Here is a 25,193-nt window from a genome sequence, read left to right as displayed (position 1 = left end):
CATCCCAGAAAAAGCACTTTCTGTCTGATATAAAAACTACTCCACTGGCTGTCTCTCCTTTCTACTTCCTTTGTGTGTCTCTCTCTCCATTTTCCTGACTTTCTATTTCTCTGTATGGTTGTTTTATGTCACCTGGTTGCCTGTTGTGCCTCTTGGCCGAAGGTTCATTTTATGTAATTCTGTTTACAATATTCAAGCAGAAAGCTTTTGGTTTAACGGAGTGTGCTAGGGCTGAGCCACACTACAACTAGGAGCAGTTTTTCCAGTAAATAACACAATCTCAGGGTTTACAGTATGATCAAATATCCTACAACAGTTATCAACTTGGCTGTATTTAGAATCACTTAGAGATGCTTTTCTGGGGATGTTTGTGTAGGTGCTTCATGAGGGGGGATTAACCAAGAAGGGAAGGCACTTCCTGAATACAGACAGCATTGTCATATAGGCTGGGGTTGTGGACTTAATGAAAAAGGAAAAACTAAGCCATAACAGCATTCATTTCTCTCTGCTTCCTGACTGTGTGAACACAATTTGACGTCTCCTTCTCAACTCCTCCTGAGCTGTCCTTGCTGTGTTGGCTGTGTCACCCAAACTGTGAGCAGAAAGAAACATCTTTCCTGAGGCTGGTTTGCCAGGTATTTTGTCACTGGGCTGAGGAAATGAACCAATGCTAAGCACTGACTCCTGTCTCCCAGGTCTCTGCAGAATATGGAGAAAAACAAGTGTCCTTCTTGAACTCAGAAAGGTCTCTGGTCATCTTTATTTAAACTGGCCAGATTAGGCTAATAAAATAAGAGAAATTACCAGATATATTTGTGAGCACATCAACACTTCCAGAGCACAAGCTTTGCTCTGACCATGTTGAGCAAGCCTGCTTACAAAGCCTATCATAGACAGACCTCATTTTAGCATAGCAGAACACCAACTGGATCCACCAAGCCCTTCATTTAAGGAGGTTAAACTTTCTTTAGTTTTTTTTTGTTTTTTGTTTTTTTTGATCGCTCAAGTATGCAACAAAGGGAAAAATTCTAGATTTTTGTGTCAAAATGTTTCTACTTCTATTGTAATTACATTTTTTTGGTTGTGGTGCCATGGAATGTCAGCAATGAAAAAGTTCTTCATGACTCTTCCACCCTTCCTCCAATTCCCATTTCTACATCAGATGATCAAAGTTTGCTGAAGTCCTTCTTCTCTTTGCCTCATTTTAAAGACACTGGAAGCAGTGTGTTTTGCTAATAGTTCACCACCCATTATGGACATCCCAAGAATAATTTAAGCCATAGTATGCTAAAATAATCATCTGAGCACACATCTCCAAGAACTGAAGTAGCATTCAGTGTCTTAATACAGACTTTAGAGCCCTGTGTTCCTTCTTTCCAATGCCAAGCTACCCTGTGATTCTGAAGACACTAAGGTTTGTCTCAGTTCTGGCACTGGCTTACCTTCAAGACCAGGGCCATACAACTGTCTGTTCTCTGCCAGTCCTTTCCTGTCTCTAAAATGGACACTGTCATCTTCTACATCTTAACCATAATCCCCTAGCTAGTTCCTTACCTCCAATTTAGAGGGAGAGTTTACCTGGATAGTTGTTTTTTAAAAATATATAAAATGAAGTATTTCTACCCATGTAGCACCATCTCAGATATAAAAGTACATCCTTATTCATCAACAAAAAAATCAAGTGAAGATTTTGAGTTATATTCTCTTTAGCAACCTCAAAAACTGCTTACAAACCAACCATTGAGACATCAACCATTGAGGGATCAGCCAGTTCTGTCACTGGACTAAATATGTCTGTCCCAGTTTTTCCCTCTAAGGAAAGGGCAGGATTATAAATGTAATATAAATAGTGTAATGAAGCCACCACTGGAATCATATAATTCTTTGGACTGAAAAACGTGTCATTGGAAGGAAATCCATTAGTTATCATGTGGCCCTGTGAGTTGCTCTGCATGCATTTATGAATGTGTGCTTTCACCTCTAGTTCCCTGGCCACCTCTTTATCAAATTGAGCCCTTTTTATTTTTATTTTCATTAATAGTCCTTGACCTCCATCAGGATCCTTGATTTCATATTAGAATTTGATATGCTGAGAATGCTTAGTGTGCACGGGAGTCCTAGTTCAACCTCAGAATTTCTGAAATTCTCTTAAACGGTAATTGGAGCAAAGAAGCAAGTAGCAGAGTATTTTTGTTGTCAATAATAGAAAAATCAGAGAAATGCAATATATATGTGCACACACACATACGTATACACACACACACACACACACACACACACACACACACACACACACACATGCTGCAGCATCTCAAATGGCTACTCTCTAGCAGATAGCAGTTTCTGGCCCCTTTTGTTTCAAAACCTGAAAATGAAAATTACATAGACTTCTCAATTATTTTACCTCACAAACCTTAGTCTTGCAACCCATCAGGAGAAACTATGCTCCCAGATGAATGTCTTAATTTGGTTTCCCTGGAAACAAGCCCTGGGAAATGGAATTGAGTGAAAAGTTTACTTGAGGGGTGATTGTGTGAAACTCCTTGTGTAGTTCATGTGGTGTTGAGGACAGAATCTGGGGCTTCATGCATTTTAAGCAAGGACTCCACCAACATTCTCAGTTCCTATATTTTCCTAAACATAGAGAGAGCACTCATAAACACTTGGCTGTTGACCCCGGTACCCTCCCAGGAATCTTAGAGACAGCTCAGGTCAATCTTATTTTTTCTCTCATCTACCTGGACATAGTTCAGTGAAGTAAAATGTGACTAGCCTCTCTTGATCCCTTCTTAACAGGGCTTGGTGATTTAAGATTATATGACTCCCTGAAATATGATCCATGAGGCTCCAGGTAGCAATATTGGAAGAAAGATTGACTTTTTAAAATGATCTTTTGGATATAATTGATTTGTATGGTATAAAATTTCAGCTTGATTCACTTTTAGCTCTGAGCTAGTAGTGAGAAGGCTCAATTTTAGTTGCAGTTTTACTATTAATTAGCTGTGTGGATTTGGGCAAGCCTTTCCCTCCCTCTGTTAATAATGATTGCCATTTAGTTGACTAAATGCTAGGTATTTTGCTAAGAGCTATATATTCATTTTTCTAATTTAATTCTCTCATAATCCTGTGAGGTGAGTCTATGACTTGCCATATTTTCAAATAAGTAAAATTTAAGTGGCTCGTTTAGAGTCGAAGAACTAATAAGTGACAGAACCAGAGCTCAAAGCCAAAGTTGCAAGATTTCAAAGTCTCTGAGCATAACCACTGTGCTTTGCTGCTTCCTTTTTAAACACATTGAAGTCTGAGCTTTAAATAGACTTGTCACAGTATTTGTAGGAAGCTGTCCAGGTTTGCAAATATACTCCTGAGACTTCGCACTACTTCAGCTATGAAGGAGATATGTAACGCTCCCATCACCCAGTTCTAGCTAACATTACTCCAATTCCCCCAGGAACATCTCTTGTCCTGTTTCTATTCCACCAGAGGGGGCGGGGTGGCTGATCTCTGCTAGTTCCACAATTTTAAGGTTAGACATATGATCTATTATGGAGCTCGTCAGCAGATTGTAACCAAGCACCGTTGTTTTGGGTTCAGACTTGATCATGTGATTTAATTAATGCTCAGGATTTTTGTCTTGATTTTTGGAGGGAAAAAATGTACTCTCTTTTTTATTTGAATACAGGAAGACAAATGCCCATAGCTGGAAGCAGTCAGCTACATTGTTGCCATGGTCACAAGGAAAATCCCTCCAATAGTCAATAAGTGGGCCTCCCGAAATGTAAAAGCTGAAACTGTTAATTGACTGACAAGCAGCTGATACAGTAAGAGAAAGAATCTTTTCCAGCTGTACAGAGGATTAATGTCTAAAATATACAAAGAACTTGTAAAACTAAACACCAAGAAAGCTAGCCCATTTTAAAACAGGCTGACTGGGACTGAACAGAGAGCTCTCAAAAGAAGAAATGCAAAAGCTAAGAAATGTTTGAAAAAAAAAATTTCAACATCCTTAACCGTTAGAGAAATGCAAACTAAAATTCCTTTGAGTTTTCATCTTACCCTGGTCAGAAAGAAATAACATCAAGAAAAAATGACAATAAATCAACAAATGCTGGTGAGAATGTGGGGTAGGGGAATCTTCATCTAATGTTAGTGGGAGTGCAAACTGGAGTTGCCACTATGAAATCAGTGTGGAAGTTCTTTCCAATGCTAGAAATTGGTGGAGCACATGATCCAGCTATACCACTCTTAGACAGATGCACCAAGGTCTCTATTTCTTACCACAGAGACACATTCTCATCCATGTTCCTTGTTGCTGTGTTTAAAATAGCTAGGACATAGAAGCAGCCTGGATGATATAGCCTAGATCAGTAGATGCCATCAACTGATGAACAGACAATGAGAATGTGGTGCCTATATATAATGGAATTTTATTCAGCTGTAAAGAAAACTGAAACATTGAAAACTTTGGTAAATGAATGGAACTCAGAAAAAAAATTATACTGAATGAGGTAACCCAGACCCAGAAAGCAATTGATGTATGTTCTTAGTCATGATCCCAGAGGTAAATGTTGATTGTAGAGATTCATGTGGGTACTTGGTAATAAACCAATGTAGAGTAGATGGGGTGAAAGTGGGTAAGCCTGGGTCCAAGTGGTACTATATTATCTCTTGAATCTAGTATTTCCTGAACAAGGTCTAAGGCTAGACTCTATTGATCTAATGCTTAAATTTGGGGGGTGGGGAAGGGATTTTTATTTTAATAATGGCCACCAGAAAGTAATTATAGATCTTTTACTTTTTGGTACAAACCAACCAAATTCTGACAAAGTAAGCAATTTCCTTAGGACCTGGCCTGGCCAAAGTATGCCAGGCCTTGAATCATTTCTAATTATTGCATGGTGTATGTTATTACAATGGATGGAAAGGTACCTAAGTTATCATGTGATAAAATATTGGTTAAGTAGTCGGATGAAACTTTATGATTCCTTCCTGCCAAAGGCTTTCTGATCATTTGCTGCTCTCCAGAAGATGTTAATTGCTAATTGTCCATGTGCCTTTCAAGACAGTGAACTGCTGCCTCGAATGCCTGTGAACATTAATAGGAAACTCATTGCCTTTCCCTTCATTTCTTTGTAATTACATTTGAACTTTGAAACCTACAAAACCATTGAGGTTGAGGCACTATGACTTGATTGAATTATCTCCATGTAAGTCATTATATCTCATTGACTTGTAGGATTTGTAAGTCGAAGATGCCTTTGGAGAATAGTTTTCCCAGCCCCCTCATTTAGTAGACAAGGGGGTGGCAGAAAGACATTGGTATGAGTCACATGGTAGTTGCAGGCTGTCAGGAGCCAGATTCAAGGTCTGTTCCTGCCACATAAGGATAATTTTTACTACACTACCCCCACTCTCCTGGCCCTGAATGAACGTATACATCATGTGACTGTAAACTAGATGAGCCCGAGAGACATGGGAAGTGAGTGAAACTCAGCCAGAGAGAGTTTATCTTGCTTGTAATTTCTCCTCTTCTTCTTCCTGCTGCCTCTAGTCTTTTGAGATGGGCTGAAGGGGAATAAATGCCTCCTGGATGGCCATCGAGGCCAGAAACTTCCCTAGTAGTTAAAGAACAGTCAAAGCTGTGTCATTTGTTTCTAGGTGGTAAAAGAATTTGTGATAAACCTTTGGTGACTGAAAAAATAAGTTGTTGTATGACTTAAGAAAACTTGATTTCTAATTATAGATGATTCTTGAGTTCCCATTATAGTAGTTTTTAATTGACACATAATATTTGTATATACTTTTACATTCAGAATAATGATGTTCTATGACCAGTTTAATGATCGGATCAGAATAATCGGCACATACATTATCTCAAACATTTATCATGTATTTGTATTGGGTGTATTCAAAGTTTTCTCTACTCGCTATTTTGAAACATTCAGTTCATTAAGTCACCCATTGCTACTGTAGTGACTGTAGTGTGGTACTGACCATGTGCAGTTGTTCTTCTGATACAGGTACACGTCTGTACTTAGTAATCACCCTCTTTCCATCTCCCAGTTCTGCCTGCCTCTTGTTATAGCAGATATGCTTTATACCTCTGTTTGACAATATCGTTAGAACCCCAGTTTGTGCCATTAGCTCCCCATGATGAGATGATACACTTATCTACTGTAGTCTGTAAGCTTGTTTATTTCTCTACTTCAGATTCACTCCATGTACCAACATTCCAGCTCTGTAAGGTTTACAACCAATGAGAGAGAATATTAAATTTATTTTAGAGGTCACTGTGTCCATTATGGACGAAAACCACTAAGCAATTAACCAAATTGTAGCAATTTTATCTTAGATTAATTCATCATGATTCTTTTTTCATTTCCTAAAAGCATAATGAGTCCATTACTATCAGTAATTTCATAGAACAAGAAATCGGAGAAGAATCAGGAGGGCCAAGAGGAGGTTCAGAAACTCAGCTGCTTTGTAGGATTCTAATTTTAAAGATGGCTTTGTCTCCAGGGACACTAAATAACCGGAGTGTCAACAGCTGCTCCTGAGGTTGGTTCATGGAGGACAAGGTCACTGTTCAGCCTCTGAAAGTTAAGAGAGTTGGCAGAAAAAAATTACCCTTTGAAAATAGACTTGGATAAATGATGCCCATGCACTATAGTCCATTAGCATAGTACCACGCATAAAAGTGTCCAGCCTCAAGACTGAGCTTTTTATTGACTGACACAAGGGCTTAAAATAAGAGTCACAGATCAGAATTAGAAATGTGTTACCAATTTATGGAGCAAACTAAAATTTTAACCCTGAAATGAAATAATGAGCATCTGCTCTATTGTTGATGACTGTTAATGGTATTTTTCATTACAATGAGGAGAAATAAGTTTGGTAGGAATCTAAATAAGGCCTGGTGTGATTAGTAAGATGGGTGAGAAACAATTTTACCTTTTTCTTAAATTAGTAAGCAAGTGATAATGACTAAGTTGATGCTAACACTTATCTTGATAAAGCAGATGTTGTAATGAAGGGGCTAATCTTGGCTCCCAGTTCTATTTTATGGGTATCTGTTTGGAGCTGAGGGGATGTCCTTTAGAAAACATTAATGCTCAAGAACTCCCTACTCTCTGGTAGTAAAGTGTATTTTATGGGCTAGAAATGTTAAAGGTGAGTAGGCAAGTTTACTGCTGGCTCAGTGCGCCATCTCTGCAGCTTTCTAAAACGTCATGTAGTAAAGGAAGGAAGGACCTATTAATGGGAACTGCACTCTTGGAGCCATGGATGAGGTGGAAAGAGAGCAAGAAATTGAGCAGGGATAGTCATTTTACACAAGTGACAGGTGTCATGAAGATGGTCAGGTTAACTACCTAAGAATTCCCCCCAGAGCCTTTTCACAAAAGCACTATAACGAAAGAGCAACTTCCACAGCAAACTCCTTCAGGTCAGGGAGAGAATGAAGGGCTAGACAGCAGATAGATGATTACAACAACGCTGGCTCTCCTTCAGTATTCTCACATCTCTCATGGATTCAGAGTCAGCAATCCTACAAGACCAAAGTCCTAGTCCAAGTCTTTCTGATGCTGTGTGGTTGTGCTAACCCCCGTTTGAGCACTTCTTTAAGAACTGCATGATGCAGCATGGGTTAGAAGGCTTATCCATTCAACTGAAACCCTTCATTTGCAAGATTAAATAATTTTTTTTCAGTGAATCCTTATGGCATCCTATTGGGTGGCAGATTTTAGTGCCTCATAACTAGAAAGACAGGCTCTTTAAGGAGTAACAGCTTTGGGCTGTGGACAATGTTATCTTCACAAAATGGACACAATCTATGCCCCATGGAGTTTATAATCTAGTGAGTGGACAGACAGGAATCAAGTACACAGACCAACAGCAGCTTTATTAAGTCTAAGTACTAAGAAAAACAAAAGTTCTGAATATCAGAGGATAATGAAAAGAAGAGAAGAGTCAGGTCTGGAGGTGGACTGTATTTATTCAAGACCACTTAAGAAGGCAGACTCTTGACTGAATCAGTGGTTAATTATTGACCTACCAGTCTATACCATTAGGTCAAGTTCTGGGCACTGAAAACAAAGCTGTCAAAAACCCTGGCTTTATTTAGACTTCCTCTAATCTTAACTTGAACATAAAGACAACAGATAAAGGAGTAAATGATGTCATGTGCCTTGTATTTCTAATTACCTTGGGGAAATAAGAAAAGCAAACCAAGCAATGGGGATAGGACTGTAAGTAGTATAATTAGGGAGGCCCTCCATGATATGGGGAGACCTAAGCAGGTGCCTGAATGGAGTATGGATATTCCAAGGATGAACATAATAGAGTTGTCTGTCGAATATGGTAGCCACTATATCTGGCATCCATGTTTACATTACATTTAAAATTACTTCCTTAGTTGTTTTTACTGTATGCCAACTGTTCCATAGTCACCCATGTCTAGTGGTGACTGTTTGGAGAGTGCAGATATAAAGAATTTCTGTTTTTATATAAGTTTCTAATTATGAGAAGCAGGGAGTGCCCTGTATGAAATAACCCTAGATGAAAGGAGATAAGCAGCATTTGAAGATTGGCAGGAAAATGGTCAGGGCAAGACCTGAAGACTGAGTGGGAGAATTGGGAGGAGTGAGGACTCAGAAGCAGTATGCAGTGATGGGGGCTCATATTAAGTCTTGAAGGAAGTAAAGCACATGAAATTCTGCTGTGAGATGAGGAACCATTTGAAAGTTTTGAGCTAAGGTACTGTAAGCTAAATACTGTACTTGAGAAAACTGTCCTAATTACTGTGTCGAGAATAGCATGTAGAGGCCAAAGGCAGAAGCAGGAAGACTTTTACAGCTACCCAGATATTAGAGAACAGTGATTGAATCCAAGTTAGAAAAAATCAAATTTGAGCTATCTTTAAGATAGACCAATTAGAATTCACCACTAACTTCAAATGATGATGACTGGATTTAGTTGCATAGAGAGAGCTGGAGTCTGATTTTACACATAAGGTAGAGCCAATGGTATTTGCCAACAGAACATAGATATGAATGGTGTGCGAGGAAGAGTTGCTTCTTCCAATGACACAGTAGTTGGGACAGTAAACTTGAGTACAGTATCGAGCCTACAGTTCCTTAGTTTAAAACCTTCCAATGGTTTCTCATTGCACAGTGGAATCTCACGCGCTTCTGATTCCTTCAAGACCTAATATGAACGCCCGTCACTGCAAACTGCTTCTGTGTCCTCTTGTCTTCCAATTCCAAATCTGAATGAATTAAAGATCAGAGCCCTAGAGCCATGAAGGGTGGATTCACTTGCTCTTAATTGATAAAAGGAAGATTTGAGGAGACACATGTTTGGGCTTGAACTTTGAACCTACGTGAACTTTTAAATGGTTATTTGATATCAGGATAGAGAGGAAAATCGGGCAGTAATGGGCTGAAGATTGGAATACACTTATGGCAATTAGAACCCAGCAACTGGAGTGCATGTAAATGTGTGAATGAAGGGGCAATGTATAAACTATAAACAGAACAAGAAGAACTCCCCTTTAAGGAGTAGGAGAGAGAGACAGAGACAGAGACTAAGAGACAGAGACAGAGAGACAGAGAGAGAGAGACAGAGAGAGAGACAGAGAACCAGAAAAGAAAACCAAGACCTGCTCTATGAGGTAGGAGGAAAACATAAAAGGGTAGAGGGGTGATCAGATGTCTCATCCAGTCCTGTCCTGTTCCTTATCCCTGCTCACCACTCAAGTAAGATGATTTCAAATCACTCACCCAGTTTAACAGCATGCGGCCATTGATGTATTTGTCAAGACCACTTTCATGGAAATAGGTTCAGAAGAGAGATTAGGGAAAGTGATTTTGCTTTAAAGAACAGTTGAGAAGTGAGGTTATAGCCACAGGGAGAACTAGGTCAAGATTGTGGTGTTTTGTGGAAATGGGAGAGATCATAGCACATTTGAATGTTGACATGGATCATTTGATAGAGGGAAGATTTAATTACGCATAAAAGAGAAGCAAGGAATGCTAGGGACTATCCTGAAGTAGGCGAGAGAGGAATGGGATGTATTGTACACCTGGAGGGAACGAACTTAAGTGAGAGCAGCTGGTCATGAAACAGAGTAACTGAGGGAAGGCAGAGCACTAAACACAAGATGCAGTGGATGTCTAGAAGTGGCTTGAGAACAGATGGATGTTCCTTCTGATGCCTTCCATTTCCCATTGGAAGAAGAAGTGAAGCCCTTCTTCAGTCCAGAGTGGGGGATGGGAGGAGGCAGACAACTGGAGGAAGTCACAGGAAGTAGTTCTTAGGACAGGGAACCTTTTGTGTTGAACCTTCTCTTGTGTGTTGGAATTTATTGTTGTGTTAGAACTTTAGCATTGTGGGGCCTTATAATAGTTACAGTTTTATTCCCAGACATTTATACAAGTATAAATTCAAGGTGCATAGAGGGTTGAGTTTGACTAGGGTAGGAATAAGTTAGAACAAAGGAAAATAACTGGGGCCCGGAAGTGAGAGCGATGTCACCACATGTAATGATGCAACAGCAATGTTAGCCAAGTAAGAAAGATGTGAGTGGGTCTGCAGAGATAGCTCAACAGTAAGAGTGCTTGCTGTACAAGCATAAATACATGAGTTCATATTTCCAGGATCCACGTAAAATGCTGAGTGTGGCTGCATGTCTGTAACCCTACCATTGAGGGCCTGGAACTTGCAGGATGTCAAGTCTAGTTGTAATAGAGAACTTTCAGTTCAGTGAGAATCCCTGTCTCAAGGTTACATGGTAGAGAGTGATAGAAGATGACATCTCTATATTATGCATACATACAGCACTCACACATCACTGCACACAAGCCTCAACACACATTTACTTTTAAACAGGGAAGATGAAAGGACATGGGGGATGTTCAGGATAAGAACAGAGCTTTAGCACTACTGGATTCCTTGCTCTGGGTTGGTATAGATGACAGGAGTGAGTGTGAATAATGGTAGGTGATGGATGGGTCTACTTTCCTTGGGCATTTGAAATTGAGAGTCTGGACTGATGAGTACGATGGTGTGAGTGACTGAGGTTGTGAATGGGCAGGACTAATAGACATGAAGGCCAAGACAATGCCAATCAGAAAGATTATCTACATGGATATCGAATTCATCAGGAATTATGACGTAAGTATATTAGAGAAAGTAACTGAAAATCAAGAACTGAGTTCTCCAGGATAATGAGAAGTAGCATGCAGCTATATAGAAACCTGAATGAAAGGGAACTATTAACCAGTTGTATATCCAGATATCAAGATGTTTTATGGCAGAGTGAAGAAAGGTCTATAAGTAGAATGAAACATTTAACCATTTCAGATTCTATTATTTCCCTAAATGCCTTTATCCTCACCTATCTACTATAAACAAAGGTTAGAAAACACTTAAATCTACCTTCTAGGAGCATAGAGGCATTCTCATGACTTGGTGCTATGTGACTACAGTATTCCTTGGTCTCAAGAGTGAATAGACACATGATAATACAGAGGTGCTAAAGGGAAATGCTTTACTGCCAAGCTGCATCTCTAGCCCCAGAAATTCTATAAGCAATATGGCCTCATATACAAGTCTCCTTTTACCATTTATTATCTGACACTAGATAAATAACTAACCCTATCTTCCCCTTAAAGTTCTTATCTATGTCACTGTTAGTAAGATATACTTTATTAGTGGTGGGGGGAGCATGTTGGAAAAAGGGCTCAGTAGTTAAGAGCACTCTGGCTGCTCCTCTAGAAAGCCTGGGTTCAATTCCCAGCACCCACATGACAGCTCACAACTGTCCAGTTAGATCCAGTTCCAGGGAATCCATCACACCAGGCATGCATGTGATGCACATATCTGTACATACTGGCAAAATATCCATACCCATAAACACAAAATAAATAAATCTTAAAAAACAAAATATCTACTTTATGAAATTGTGGCAAGGGGTCTTCAATGTAAGGATGCATTTGCTAAGTTTTTGCTGTTGACAGTGGGATTCACTTTTTTTTTTTAACTTGGCAAAGTAAATCATTCCTTACCTTGGGAACTGGTTAGTTTCTTTGAGGCACTGTACTAGAAGGTCAGGAAAGGGCCAGCAAGGAAGGACAGCCCATTATATCTTCCTGATTGGCTTGCTCCACAGTGTGCCACAGTAGATTATCTGCCCTGTATTTGTGAACTGTGTGGAAAATTTGCTTGTGACCTTGAGCACACCATTTAATATTCTGAACTTGAGTTTCTGTATCTAGACATTAAGATAATTATACCTTTCTTACTTAATTCAGGATTGTATGTAGAATCAAATGACAAATGTGAGCTCCATTATAAGTGATATTTATGTAAATGTAGGACCTTGATGTTACTAACACTAACCTGTATTCATTTCTGACCTCTGACAAAATTAATAGCTTTGCAGTGTGGGTTCATGCAGTTTTGCCCTTGTGTTCCTATAAATGGTTTACATAGATATTAGCTGAAACCTCTCATGGTACTCTTGTAGCTAATACTTCCAGATAGAAGCTGAGTGCCATGAGTCCAAAAGCCACATTTATTTCTGGTTTTGTTTTTATTGCATGCTCAAGACACAGTAAATGTTCAATCAGTATTTGTTGATTCAACTATTCTATCATTAAATTGGAGAAATATTACCTCCACAGACCAATTCCACATTTAGGTCTGTATTTTAATTATACCAAGCCATTTACATTTCTAGATATATTTTACCCCTTTTCCTTAAATATATTATTATGTCTACTGGAATTTTATTCATTTTTTAATGTAGAAAAGGATAAAATAATGTCCATTTTGAAGGCTTCTCATTAGCTTAACAAAAAGTAGTTCTCTTAGGCTTGGAGCATAGCTTAGTGATCGAGTAGGGTAAATGCTTATCATGCATCAGGCCTAGATTCGATTCCAAGCACTGACAAAAAACAACTTCATAGTCACTGTCATCATATAGTGTTATATTCATATTAACCATAATGTCATATTGTAGTGGGGATATAGGTATTTCATTGTTATGTAATGTATGCTTAATGGAAAAAGATTAATCTTACTTTATTTTCAATGGCCAGTCGTTACTGCAATACCATGAAAGTAGAACACTCATTCCTGAGAAATGTTGCTTGGTTAAGTATGTTGGCAATTGACCTCTGTGTTTATTACTTTAAAAGCATTATCTTTAGTATCCCATGAGAGGATAAATACTATTATTATATCTCTTTTATAGATGAGAGAAAAGACTTACAGAGGTTAAGGTCTTATTTAAGTAAGTGAAACATTGTATATGTGACTCTAGACAGTTTGATTCCAGATTTCATGCTCCCAAGAGTTCAGCTGTTAAAATGAAGGTTTAGATATAGCCTTCTTGTCATGAGTACCTGCATTTGTTGTTTTCAGATACCCATTTTGCAGATAATAGTATGAAAACAGAATTTACTGAAAATATGCCATAGAGAAGTTGGCCATTTTTTTCTTACATCAGTACAGTTATTTCCCTCTCAACCTTCTTCCTTTTTGCAAAATAACACATTTTTTTCACTCTCTTCTTGAAAACTTAATTTTTCCACTCCCAATACTACTGTGATTGAAGAGAGAGGTAGGGAAGGAAGAAAGCGTGAACGAAAAATACAAAGAATAGGATAATTAGAAGAAAGTAACGTAGCTAAATTTGTGATTTAATTTGGTGTAAAGCAAGTCATTATGTTGGAAACATAACAAAAGTTTCAGGCAGGAGTCATTGGCGGATGCTACAGTGAGCCTGTAGAAGTTGGAGAAAGCTAATAGGATGGTTACTCGCAAAGCAATCTCCAGTAGGGTAATTACAAAAGCAAAGGGTGACATTATGCAGAGAAGCCAGATAGGTACACATTTGTAGTAGATGCCTTCTGAAATGATTTTCTGAAAGCAGAGACACTGTAATAGTATTTCTGCCAAAATGGTGCAGGACCTAATCATGGAAAAAATAAACTGACAAAACACAAATTGAAAGGCATTCTATACACCAACCAGCCTGGTCTTCAAAAATGTCAATGTCATAAAATGTAAGGAAGTGACCAAGGACTGTTCCAGAAAAAGAAGAGGGAATAAAAGGCATAAATAAAGCATGTAATATTGGATTTTTCTTCTTCATATAAAAAATGTTGCATGATAGTCAGAAAAGTTCAAATAAAAGCCTGTGATTGGGCAGCATTGGATCCATATTGTTTTGGTATTATTATAAATTGTGCTGTGGTCATATAAAAGAATATTCTTTGTTTTGTGAAATACACAGGAACCTTTTAAATATGAAACACAGTGTCCATAAATATTTCTTCAAGAGAAAAGGCAGACAGAAGGATGACCCCCCTCAAAAAATCTGTGGAGAACATATGTAATGTACCTGAGAATTATTTATAGAGAATTTTCTACTGTTCTTAGGACTTTCTTGTATGTGTTCAATTACAATAGGGTGAAAATGTAAATAGTGTAAGTCATTTGAATCTTTGCCCTACTTACTGCTCCCATGCTGCCTTGTCATTATGAAATAAGTCAAATGACCTTGCCTCTTACGCCCCTTTCTCTTTGTCTCCATTTACCCATTGGGAAGTCACGGATGTCTGTCCCCAGAGCACTGAGTTCTGCAACCAAGAAACTGTAACCTGAGTCTTGTACCCTATTTCTGAAACTGTTGCTTCATCATTTCACATTTCTTGACCTCAACCCATAACACTAAGGATTTGTAATAAGCAATCTTCAATCCTTCCAGAACACTCATCTCTGGTTTTCTAAGGTCTTTTGGGCATTTCAGCAATACTATAATATTCTGGACATGGTTTGTGATGACTCTGCTTATGACAGATTTTCCTCCACATGGTACCATGAATTCACACAAGACAAATTCCACCATAGGGTTTTTACTGTTTACTCTTTCAGAGGAGGAAAGTGGGTCATGGCTCATCAGGTAAAGCTACTTGCTGCCAAGCCTGAAGACCCGAGGTTGATCCCTTTGGTGCATGTGGTGGAAACAAAGAGCCAAGACTTGCAAATTATCTTCTGACCATCACATTTGTGCTGTGACATATGTGCACCTGAAGGCACACATATACACACATAGTATTTTTTAATTTTTAGGTACATAAACATCATATTGATAATCACAGGAAAATTTTTCTTTGCATACCGGTTTTTTTTTTTTTTTCTTGTGAGTTGGGAAAGAGCTGATTTATTTCCCAAAGTTGCAGGTGTGTTTTAGACTCTACCTTACACTGAAGGATGGAATATATGGTTTAATGGGAAAGTTAGGAACAAAGGATCCAGGCTTGGCTTTACCGTAAGCCTTAAGCTCCTGAACATTTGGTTGAAGGTGCTTCTCTAGTCACTGACTTTCCTCTCCCTTAAAGAGAAGCAATGAGGCTTGAATCTCCAGCCTCTCAGAGGTGTTCCAGTGATGAATGGAAATGGCATTTGCAAACTGCTGGGAGTCCTCTGCTACAGAGGTATTTAAGTCACAGAGCATCCTCATCAGCCTACAGTCAGCAACTGCTACAAGGCCAGAGCCGTGAGACTGAGGCGCTTCATATTAGCACAATCTAGACTATGCAGTGGATAGCTGTGCGGGGTGTTGGGGGGAATGGAATAGATTACTTCTTTTTCCTACACTAGCCAGTCTTATCTCAGTTCTATTTTTTTCATAGCCATTTTTATAGACTGTAAATGAACTAATTACTTGCCTATAGTCCAATTGTCCTTTTATTATGCAAATACAAACTGGGCAGGGACCGTATCAGTGTCATATTCTTGGTATCCCATGGCAAACAGTAGGCACTCAAAAAGGTCTAAACTAAACACAATCTATTATGAAAAAACCTAAAGCACATTTCTGTTTTCATTAGCTTATATCCACCAAATGCAGTACTGTGTAATCTAAGGAGATTTTCATGTAAGTGTATGATATATTTTGTTCATACTCTCCCATTACCCCTGTTTCTTCCTCTCCCTCCTCCTCCCATAAGTCCCCTTTATTCCCTTGCCAGGCCAGTGTCTACATTTATGTCATATATACATACATTATTTTATCTATCTATATAAAATTTAGGCACCACAGATGAGAGAATAGTGATGGTATTTATCTTTCTGAGAGTCATTTATTTCATTCAACATTATCATATCTGGTTGAATCCATTTTCCTGCAAATGATGTAACTCCATTTTTCTTTATGGCTGAAAAAATTCATTGTTCCTGTGTACCCCATTTTTTTTTACCTCTCCCCCTGCTAGTGAATATTTACGTTGGTTCCATGATTTAGCTGCCACGAATGGTGAGACAATAAACATGGGTGTGCAAGTGTCTCTATAATAATTGATGTAGAGACTTTTGGATAAATGTCAGGAATGACATAGCTGGGTCATATAGTACATTTACTCATAGTTTTTTGAGGAACCTCCAGACTGATTTTCACAGTGACTGGAGCAGTTTACATGCCCATCAGCAGTGCACATCCATACCATCTTTGCAACTTGTTTTCTAAATGACTGCCAATCTGATAGCCATGAGATGGACTCTCAAAGTAGTGCATTTTGCTGATGGTTGGTGAAGCTCAACATTTTCTCATATATTCATCAGCCACTTGTAGCTCATTATTTAAAATTATTTGTTCTACTAGCCCGTTTATGCACAGATTTGATTTTTCATTAATTAGAGCTTTTAATTATTTGTATATTCTATCTCTGTCGGATGTATAGCTATTGGAGATGTATCTGGCATTCTCTAGTCTGTTTCTTCACTAATTGTTTCCTTTGTTACACAGAAGCTCCCATTTTATGAAGTCCCATTTGTCACTTGGTATTATTTCCCACGCCCCTGGAATCCCATGTAGGAAGACTTGCCTATATCTATAGCCTGAAGTGTTTTCCCTATTTTTTCCTCTGACAGTTTCTGAGTGCCGGCTTATGTACATGCAGAAGAATGGAACTAGACCCCTGAAAAACCTCTCACCCTGGGCAAAAATCAACCCCAAATGGGTCAAAGACCGTAACAGAAATCATGATACAACTTGGATATTCATGGCAAATCTGATCTCACTTGCAAATTACTCATGATTACCCACAAGCATTTGTATTTCCATAGATAAATAGGTGATTTCCCATGAATGTGGCTTTTAAAATCCCAGTCATGGACAGCAAATAAATTAGTTTGCAAGTGTTACTTCATAAAAGGGTAGCTCATATGTGAATGTCAACTTCTTTAGGAAACACATAGTGTGGCCTGGCAGAAGAGAAACAGATAAAGTTAATTCTCATATTCACAATGAAATCTGCGTGTCTATTTTTCTTGTCAACAACTCACATTTAGTTAGGTTTCATTACTGAGTGAACTGCATCAGTTTTACTTTCAAAAGATACTGGTCTCCTGACTTTCTGAAGAATGACATTGTTCAAAGCCCTTTTGAAGCTCCTGTATGCATGCAGAATGAAGCCTGGGCTTTCCTTCTGGTTGCTGGTTTTCATCGTTGAAGTCTTTAACCCTATAGTGGTTGTCAGCATGGGTTGCAGGGTTAAACAATCCTTCTGCATTTTGGATGACCTTGAGAAAATGGCTTAGCTTGCTAAGCCTCCCATGTTCTCCCTATAAAATGGTGGTGGTGGTGAAATCTGTCTCCTGGGACTACTTGGAAGATAGAATGAAATTCTGCATATGAAGCATCCACCATTGTGCATTGTCAAGGCTCTAAATATTTATTTTTTTCCACCTGTCTCCTGACTCAGGAACTTAGTTCCAGGTGTAAGTACTGTAGAGTACCTGATACATTTTATTCTCCTTCAAAATTCTGTCGCCTTATGCTGTCTGCCACTTTTTCTCCACTTTCCCAAGGTAAAAATTTTCTTAATTTTTAAGTCCCTACTACCGTCTTGCCTCCTCTATGGTTCATTCTATAAAACTTAAAATAAACAACCCTCACCCTGTTCTCTGCTCTTCATAGTTCTACATGATATTTTCTCTGTTTTCCCTTAAAGCCTTTACTGAGGTTAATGTGACAGCCACTTAAACTAAAAATGCTTTCCTGGGCTCCCAAGTAGGGAGAACTTTGGTATGTTTCTTTGTTTGCTTAGAACCTCTGTGATGGAGCAATGTCAGCCAGCTTTTTCCCCCTGCTACTCATACTGACCAATACAGATCCACCCTGTGAGCATGTGCTACACACACAGCAGATGCTCAATGACTGAAGGGCTGCCACATGCAGCATTGCAACCCAAGAATCTGGCTTCATCCTAAAGTGAACTTCACCAGACATGTAGAAGCAAGACTTCAAAAGCCTGTGAGCTTTGGGGCTTTGGAAAGATTAGTTGCATGTCAGATGTATTTTATGATTCAAAAATTTAAGTAACTTTGGGGAATTCTCTATGTAGGATATCGATCTAGTTATTTCCTTCAGGTCATTATCACGCTTACTTGTCATAGAAGTTAAAAATGACTGCATGGTAATGTGTATGCTAATCAGCTTGATTTAATCATTCCTCAATGTAAACATATTTTATAATAATTGCCTGTGGCTATTTCCTGGTTGAAAAAAAAGAAGATTGCACAGGAAGCAGAGATTTGGTTTGAAAAGCTAGTGAGGAATTACTTCTATCTTGCCATCACCTTCCCTCAGAAGATGACAGGAAAAAGATTAGGTCTGCCACAGTTTGAAGGAAAAAATGTTCGTTATCAAGATATATAGAAGTGTATCAAGATGTATCACTGGGAAGGTCATACAGCTTGGGGTTACCCAACACAACTGATCTAGGCAAAGGGATACGGTGAAAATGGAAACGAACTTCTCATATGTGGTATAAGAGCTCAGAGTAAGACTTTCAGAGTCAAAACTGTATCTCAGCATAGTTTATACATCCCCAGGACTAACCACAACAAAGCTCAGGAAACTTTCTTGATGAGTGGCAGGGTATATTTGGTGGGGGAGCTCTCATGTTCCTATTTCTGGGATCTAGAACTTAGTTGTAGTTTTAATTATTCTGCTCAGTGGTCAGGGGGACTTGATCAATTTTTTTCTCTTCTTTTAAGCCTCAGTTTCTCTATCTACTGTTAAAGAAAGCTGTGAAACTTAATGGTTTGTAAAGATTTTCTTCACTTATTAACAAGCCTTGATGAGATCACTCCCCACAGTAAATGAAGAATCAGAACTCACATTGCAATGGTAAATAGTACACCCTACCCAGAGTGCATAGTAAGCTTTCAAAAACAGGGTAGTTATGGACTTAACTGTGCCCTCCTCCAACTCATGACCCACAATACCTAAAAATGTGCTTCTTTTTGTAGACATGATCAAGTTTAAATGATGTAACTACTAATGGCCTTCTAAGAAGAAAAGGGACAAAGAGGAAGACAGTGGAACTGCAGGAGTTCCTCCTGACTCAATTTATCCACTGTTGTCACTGTCTCATATTCTGGAAATTTTAGGGAGCCAGATGCCTGCTACTCTGTCCCTATTTCTGTTTGTGTTTTGTCTGTTTGCCATGCCACTGTTTGGAAGTTCCACACTGGTTGACTTTCTTTATTTTTCTTCCCTGATGTCATTATTCTTCCCCAAACTCTTCCACTTCCACATGTGATCTGTCCACCCATAGCTGCAGAATTTTTACATTACAAGGAGATTGCATGTTAACTTGTGCTAGTTATTTTTTTAAAGTCCAAAAACTGCTGGGATCACAAAGATGGCTGACTGCTTTCAATATGACTTTAAGAGGTTGGGGAATTGTGAGCATAGCCCACTGAGCCATAAGGAACACAGACTTATCTACTTGGGAAGTCTTCATGTCTACAGAGTTTATTGAGACCTGCAGGATGTTCAGAAAGAGTATGTTGTTTTCCTGTGCATTTGGATAGCATCTTGGGATTCTGAACACAACTCTACATATTTTCTGATCCCCACAAGCAGTGCAGCCTCTGCAGACCATGATGGTGTTCTGGATGAGTGATCACCACAATATGGGAATAGCTAAGGCAAAATTTCCAAGTCCTCAACATGGAAGGGCTGATAGCTCTCTCTGTGGCATGTTTCCCCAGTCAACCAAATGCCAGCATGTTCTCTGCAATTGTTTTATTACCAGACACAAAATTGAAATAGAAAAATATGTCTGCTTCCAGCTAAGTTTTTTATTCACTGAAAATCCAAAGTTTTCAATGGCTTCACCCATCTAACAAACCCCTTGACTTTCAGATTCTCTAATGTGTGTGTGTGTGTGCGTGTGTGTGTGCGTGTGTGTGTGTGTGTGTATGTGTGTGCGCGTGCACACGTACAAATGGTTTGTTTCAACTTATGTAATTAAATAGGAAGCTAATTATAACTTATCTTTCCAACAAGAGAAATGGATGGGAATTAAGATATTTATTTAAATCTTTCTCCAGAGAGAAACTAGTAATTCAGAGAATGAATTGACAGAATCTGCAATAAGGTTTGTACTCCTCTCCCTGTGATAAAAACATCATCTAGTATTATGGCTGACAAAACACTTGTTAAGAGTTGCACTGGAAGATGGAATGTTTCTGTCAGTCTCTGCTGTTATAATTTCATAATCCAACTAATAACACTGAGGAAAGGGCTGGGGCAATGGCTCAGTTGGTACAGTATTTGCTGTGTACGCAGGAAGACAAAAGAGGTCAGTCCCCAGCCACATAAAACAGGCAGGTATGCCTGTAATCCTAATACTGAGGAGGCAGACACAGGAGCATCCCTGGGGCTAGCTGAAGTGACAAGCTCCCAATTCCAAGACACTATCTGAAAATAAGGATGTGTGTGATTAAGGAAAATACTAGATGCCAACCTTTTGAGTCCATGGGCATGTGGATACAAGTGCATACACACTCATACAGAGAGAGAGAGAGAGAGAGAGAGAGACAGACAGAGAGACAGAGAGAGACAGAGAGACAGGAGAGAGAGGAGAGAGACAGAGAGAGAGACAGAGACACAGAGACACAGAGACAGAGACAGACAGACAGAGACAAAACCAGAGAGACAGGGACAGACAGGGTGATAGTGAAACACACACAGAGACAGATAGACAGAAAGAGAAACATGTTTGTGTATTCATGTGCACACACGAACACACACACACACACACACACACACACACACACACACACACACACCACTAAATGAATCCCATAGTATTAGTATTAGAGTTTGGTTTTAGAAATCTTTTGTAGTAGGCCATGTTACAATGTTACTTATTTTTTGAAATAAAAGGGAAGCAATATATGGGCTTGAGGGTACAAGTATCTAAGTATGGCTTGTTCTTGTACCACTTATTTAAGTGTGTGTGTGTGTGTGTGTGTGTGTGTGTGTGTGTGTGTGTGTGTGTATGCACTTGTATCCACATGCCCATGGACTCAAAAGGTTGGCATCCTGTGTTTTCCTTAATCACACACACACACACACACACACACACACACACACACACACACACGGGAGCACTTTTGATAATGCACATGTGTGGACGACAAAGGACAATTTGTAAGAGTTGTTGTCTCCTTCCATTATGCAGGGGTGTGTGTGTGTGTGTGTGTGTGTGTGCACATATGCATACACAAGCATGTTTTTCTTTCTGGAACTCAGGTTGTCAGGCTGGCAACTAGTGACCTGACCTGGTGAGCCATCTCACTGACCCTCTTCTTTATTAGTTTCCTAGTCCAGACCTTATTTGTTACTACACCATCCACAAATCAGAATTTTGTTCCAGCAAGTGAACTAGAAATATTCTGAATGGACAAGACAAGTCAAGGAGACAGTTGATTCCTGCTTTAACAACCCTACCCCACATTATTTGTTTCAATTTTCCAAACAAACACTAATTTCTTTAGAGCAGACACTAAAGGAAACCTGTACTAACTGCATGTCACAGGATGGGACAGACACAGACAGAGAAGCTCACATCTGCTTAATTGTGTCTTACATATTACTGCAGTGCAGATTCTACACCAGTGCTCCAGGGCTTAGAAAGGTCAATCAAGCTGCTTTTACAAACATCTCTCATCTCACTAGGAAGCAATGCCACTGGTGATTATGATGGATGGGAAAAAAGAAAGCAAGTAGAGGTTCATCTGGGACCACAGAGTCTTTATGTCCCAGCTTCTCTTCATCTTGGCACAAAAGCTTGTTATAATTTCTCCTTTATCTCCCATGCTAGTCTTGAGCCCTCTCTTCTTCCTCTGAGAATGCCAACAGAATCTCCAAGTCCTCCTTATGTTCTTGAGCAGAGTTAGGGTTTAAACCTTAAATGTCTTCCAAAGGTCCTCATGCAGAATGCTTGGTCCCTAGTTTGTGTCACTATGGGTGATGGTGGGACCTTTGGGAGGCAGGACTTAGTGAAACTACTAAGTTACATTCATGCCGCTCCCTCTAAAGAGGTAATGGCGCCATGATCTCTCTTCTTCAGTGTCCAGCTGCTGCCAGGTAGTGGGCAGTTCCCTCCATAACACATCACTCCCCCACCAGGTTCTTCTTCAAGCTCGGGAAAGCTGTAGCCATGGGAATAGACTGAAATATCACTAATTGTGAGCCTAAGTCGGTCTTCTCTTTTAAAACTGATAATCCCAGCTGTTTGTTGCAAAGGCAGAAGCTGAATAATGCACGTGGTCATGTGTTCCCAATCTTGCCCCTGAACATTTCTTATGGGAATTTTTACCACAAGTTTCAGTTCTGAGTTTCTGTAGTTTGCTCTGAAGTTTTATCAGGGCATTTCTTGTTTTGTATGGTGCTTCATCTTCCTTTAGGTAGACATCTATGTTTCTCCCTGACTGTCATTAAAAGGTATGGGAAGCATAGATCTATATTCATTAACCTAGTACTTGATGTAGGAAACATCTCTAGAATATGTCCCAGGGAAGGAATTGTTCAGTTATATAACATATATGAGTTATAATGTATATATGAGCTGGCTATGGTCAGTAATACTCTTATGTTTTATAAGAGAACTTAGTAATATAGAAAGAAGATTGTTTTTTGCATATTAGAACAAAGTATACAACTTCATGCCATGATTTAAATTTCATATTAACATGAATGCATATTTACAACTATGTGTATATGTATATACATGTATATGTATACATACACATATATATGCATATATATGTATATACACATGTACAGAAAAAATGAGAATTATACCAAATGCTCATTTTTTGAGTCATGGAAGCACATGCTGTTATTATTAATATGTTCTCTACAGTGATCATGCTATTGTTATAATGAGGAATAGGGGCCAGCTAAATGGCTCAGTGAGTAAAGGTGCTTGTCTACAAGCCTGATGATGACTTTGATTCCCAGGACTCACATCCCGGAAGGAGAAAATCAACTCCTTCAAGTTGTCTTCTGACTTCCACCTGTGTGCCATGCATAGTCATGCTTAAATACATGAAAGACAATACCACATTTAAATATGGCAGAGAGACTTATCTCATGGTGGGGACCAATACCCTAAGACAGTTACACTAAAATAGGTGAAATCAAGTATGCGTGTGTGGGACAAGCATTTCTAGTAGGATATTGCTCTTTGTTTCATCAATAATGTAGAAGATAGCACAAGCAATTTGCCTCTAAAGGCAGTAGGAGTGGTAAGAGTTTAAAAATGCAGTGCACTAAGATCACAAAACTGTGTTCTCTCAGTCTTACTGTGTTCCGGGAGTTCAGGCACAAGCCACTGTGTTGGCATAAAATTCTTCCTACAGTTCCCCAAGTTCCCAAGGGAGTTTACCCTGTCAACCCAGTGCTGTCCAGAAAAGATAAGACTACTTAGGGCAGAAGAACAGTTCTCTCTCTGCCTGGGTGATATTATAAAACTTCTTAATGTTTTAAAATTATATATACTTGTGTGTGTGTGTGTGTGTGTGTGTGAGTGTGAGAGAGAGAGAGAGAGAGAGAGAGAGAGAGAGAGAGAGAGAGAGCGCAGGTACCACAGTGTGTGTGTAGGACAGAGATTAACTTTGAGGAGTCAGTTCTCTCCTTCCTTTACACAGGCTCTGGGGACTGAACTCAAGTAGATGGGCTTGCATGGCAACCATCTTTATCCAGGTAGTCATCTCACCTTTCCTTATTTTCCCATGGCGTGAGATACCACATTAAGGAAGCTTTTGTGGTAGATCCTTTTCAAGATCTTGAACTCACTTTTCACTTTACAAACTGAATCAGTTATGCAAATGAAATGCCTGCCCTCAGACTCTGGTGCCTTTTAGCTAGAAAGTAGGCAGCTGTGGACCCTTGAGGCTCACAGCCAAGGTGGGAATTTTTGGCTTTGTTACTTAAGAAGGTTGAGCTAAGTGGGTTTCTTCATGTGAAAAGTAGTTATGAGTATTTTTTATAACTACTGGAAGATTCTACATGACACCAAAGGTCAGGGGATCACTCTACAGAATTTACTTTTCTTTCCGTGCCCACTCATTTTGCTCTTCTTTTTATTACTTCCTCCCAACCCTACAGCCTCACTTTCTCCCACTTATAATGGAGTTAGTGTCGCAAATCTTTGAGTGTCCCTTGATCTTTTCATAGTGGCTTGCTTTGACTTACAGTCATCCCTGGTGTCCTCAGGGAATTGTTTCTGGGACTTAGCAAACACCAAACTGAGTGGGTATTTGCCTGCCCTATAAACTGGCACTGTATTTGCATAAACCAGTGTACAGGCTCTCATGTACTTGAGTCTTCAGGTATTCAGTGCATATGCAACGTTTAAAAATTCCACGTTGATCCTACTCATCCAAAATGTGGAGCAAAACTCTTTGAGCATTTTCTGTCAAAGTTGGAAAGTGCTTTGAGTACTGAAAGAATGCTCAGACTCTTTTAACTGGTGCATTTTGGGCTACGGATGATCATCCAGTAGTCTATGCCAATCATCATTGTGGAAAATAAAAAAAAAAAAAACTGAAACTGGAACCACTTCTAGTGACCTGGTGCTAATCAGACAAGGGACATTGAACCTGTAGTTGCGATCCAAGGCTTGCTGCAGATGTAGCATAAATGGATTTGGAAGGTCAAGTCTCCATCTCATGTTAGGTTCCTAAATCAGGCCCCAGACCTGCCTCCCTGGTGTCTTGCTCTTATCAGGGCCTCTGTTCCTGCTTCAAGTACCACACATGCTTGCATTAACACATAGAGCATTGTGCAGTTGAAAACTACACACTTTAGTCATGCAGTT

The sequence above is a fragment of the Onychomys torridus genome, chromosome 3 (genome assembly GCF_903995425.1).
Source record: "Onychomys torridus chromosome 3, mOncTor1.1, whole genome shotgun sequence".
NCBI classification, from domain to species: domain Eukaryota; kingdom Metazoa; phylum Chordata; class Mammalia; order Rodentia; family Cricetidae; genus Onychomys; species Onychomys torridus.
This window is presented reverse-complemented; position numbering follows the sequence as displayed.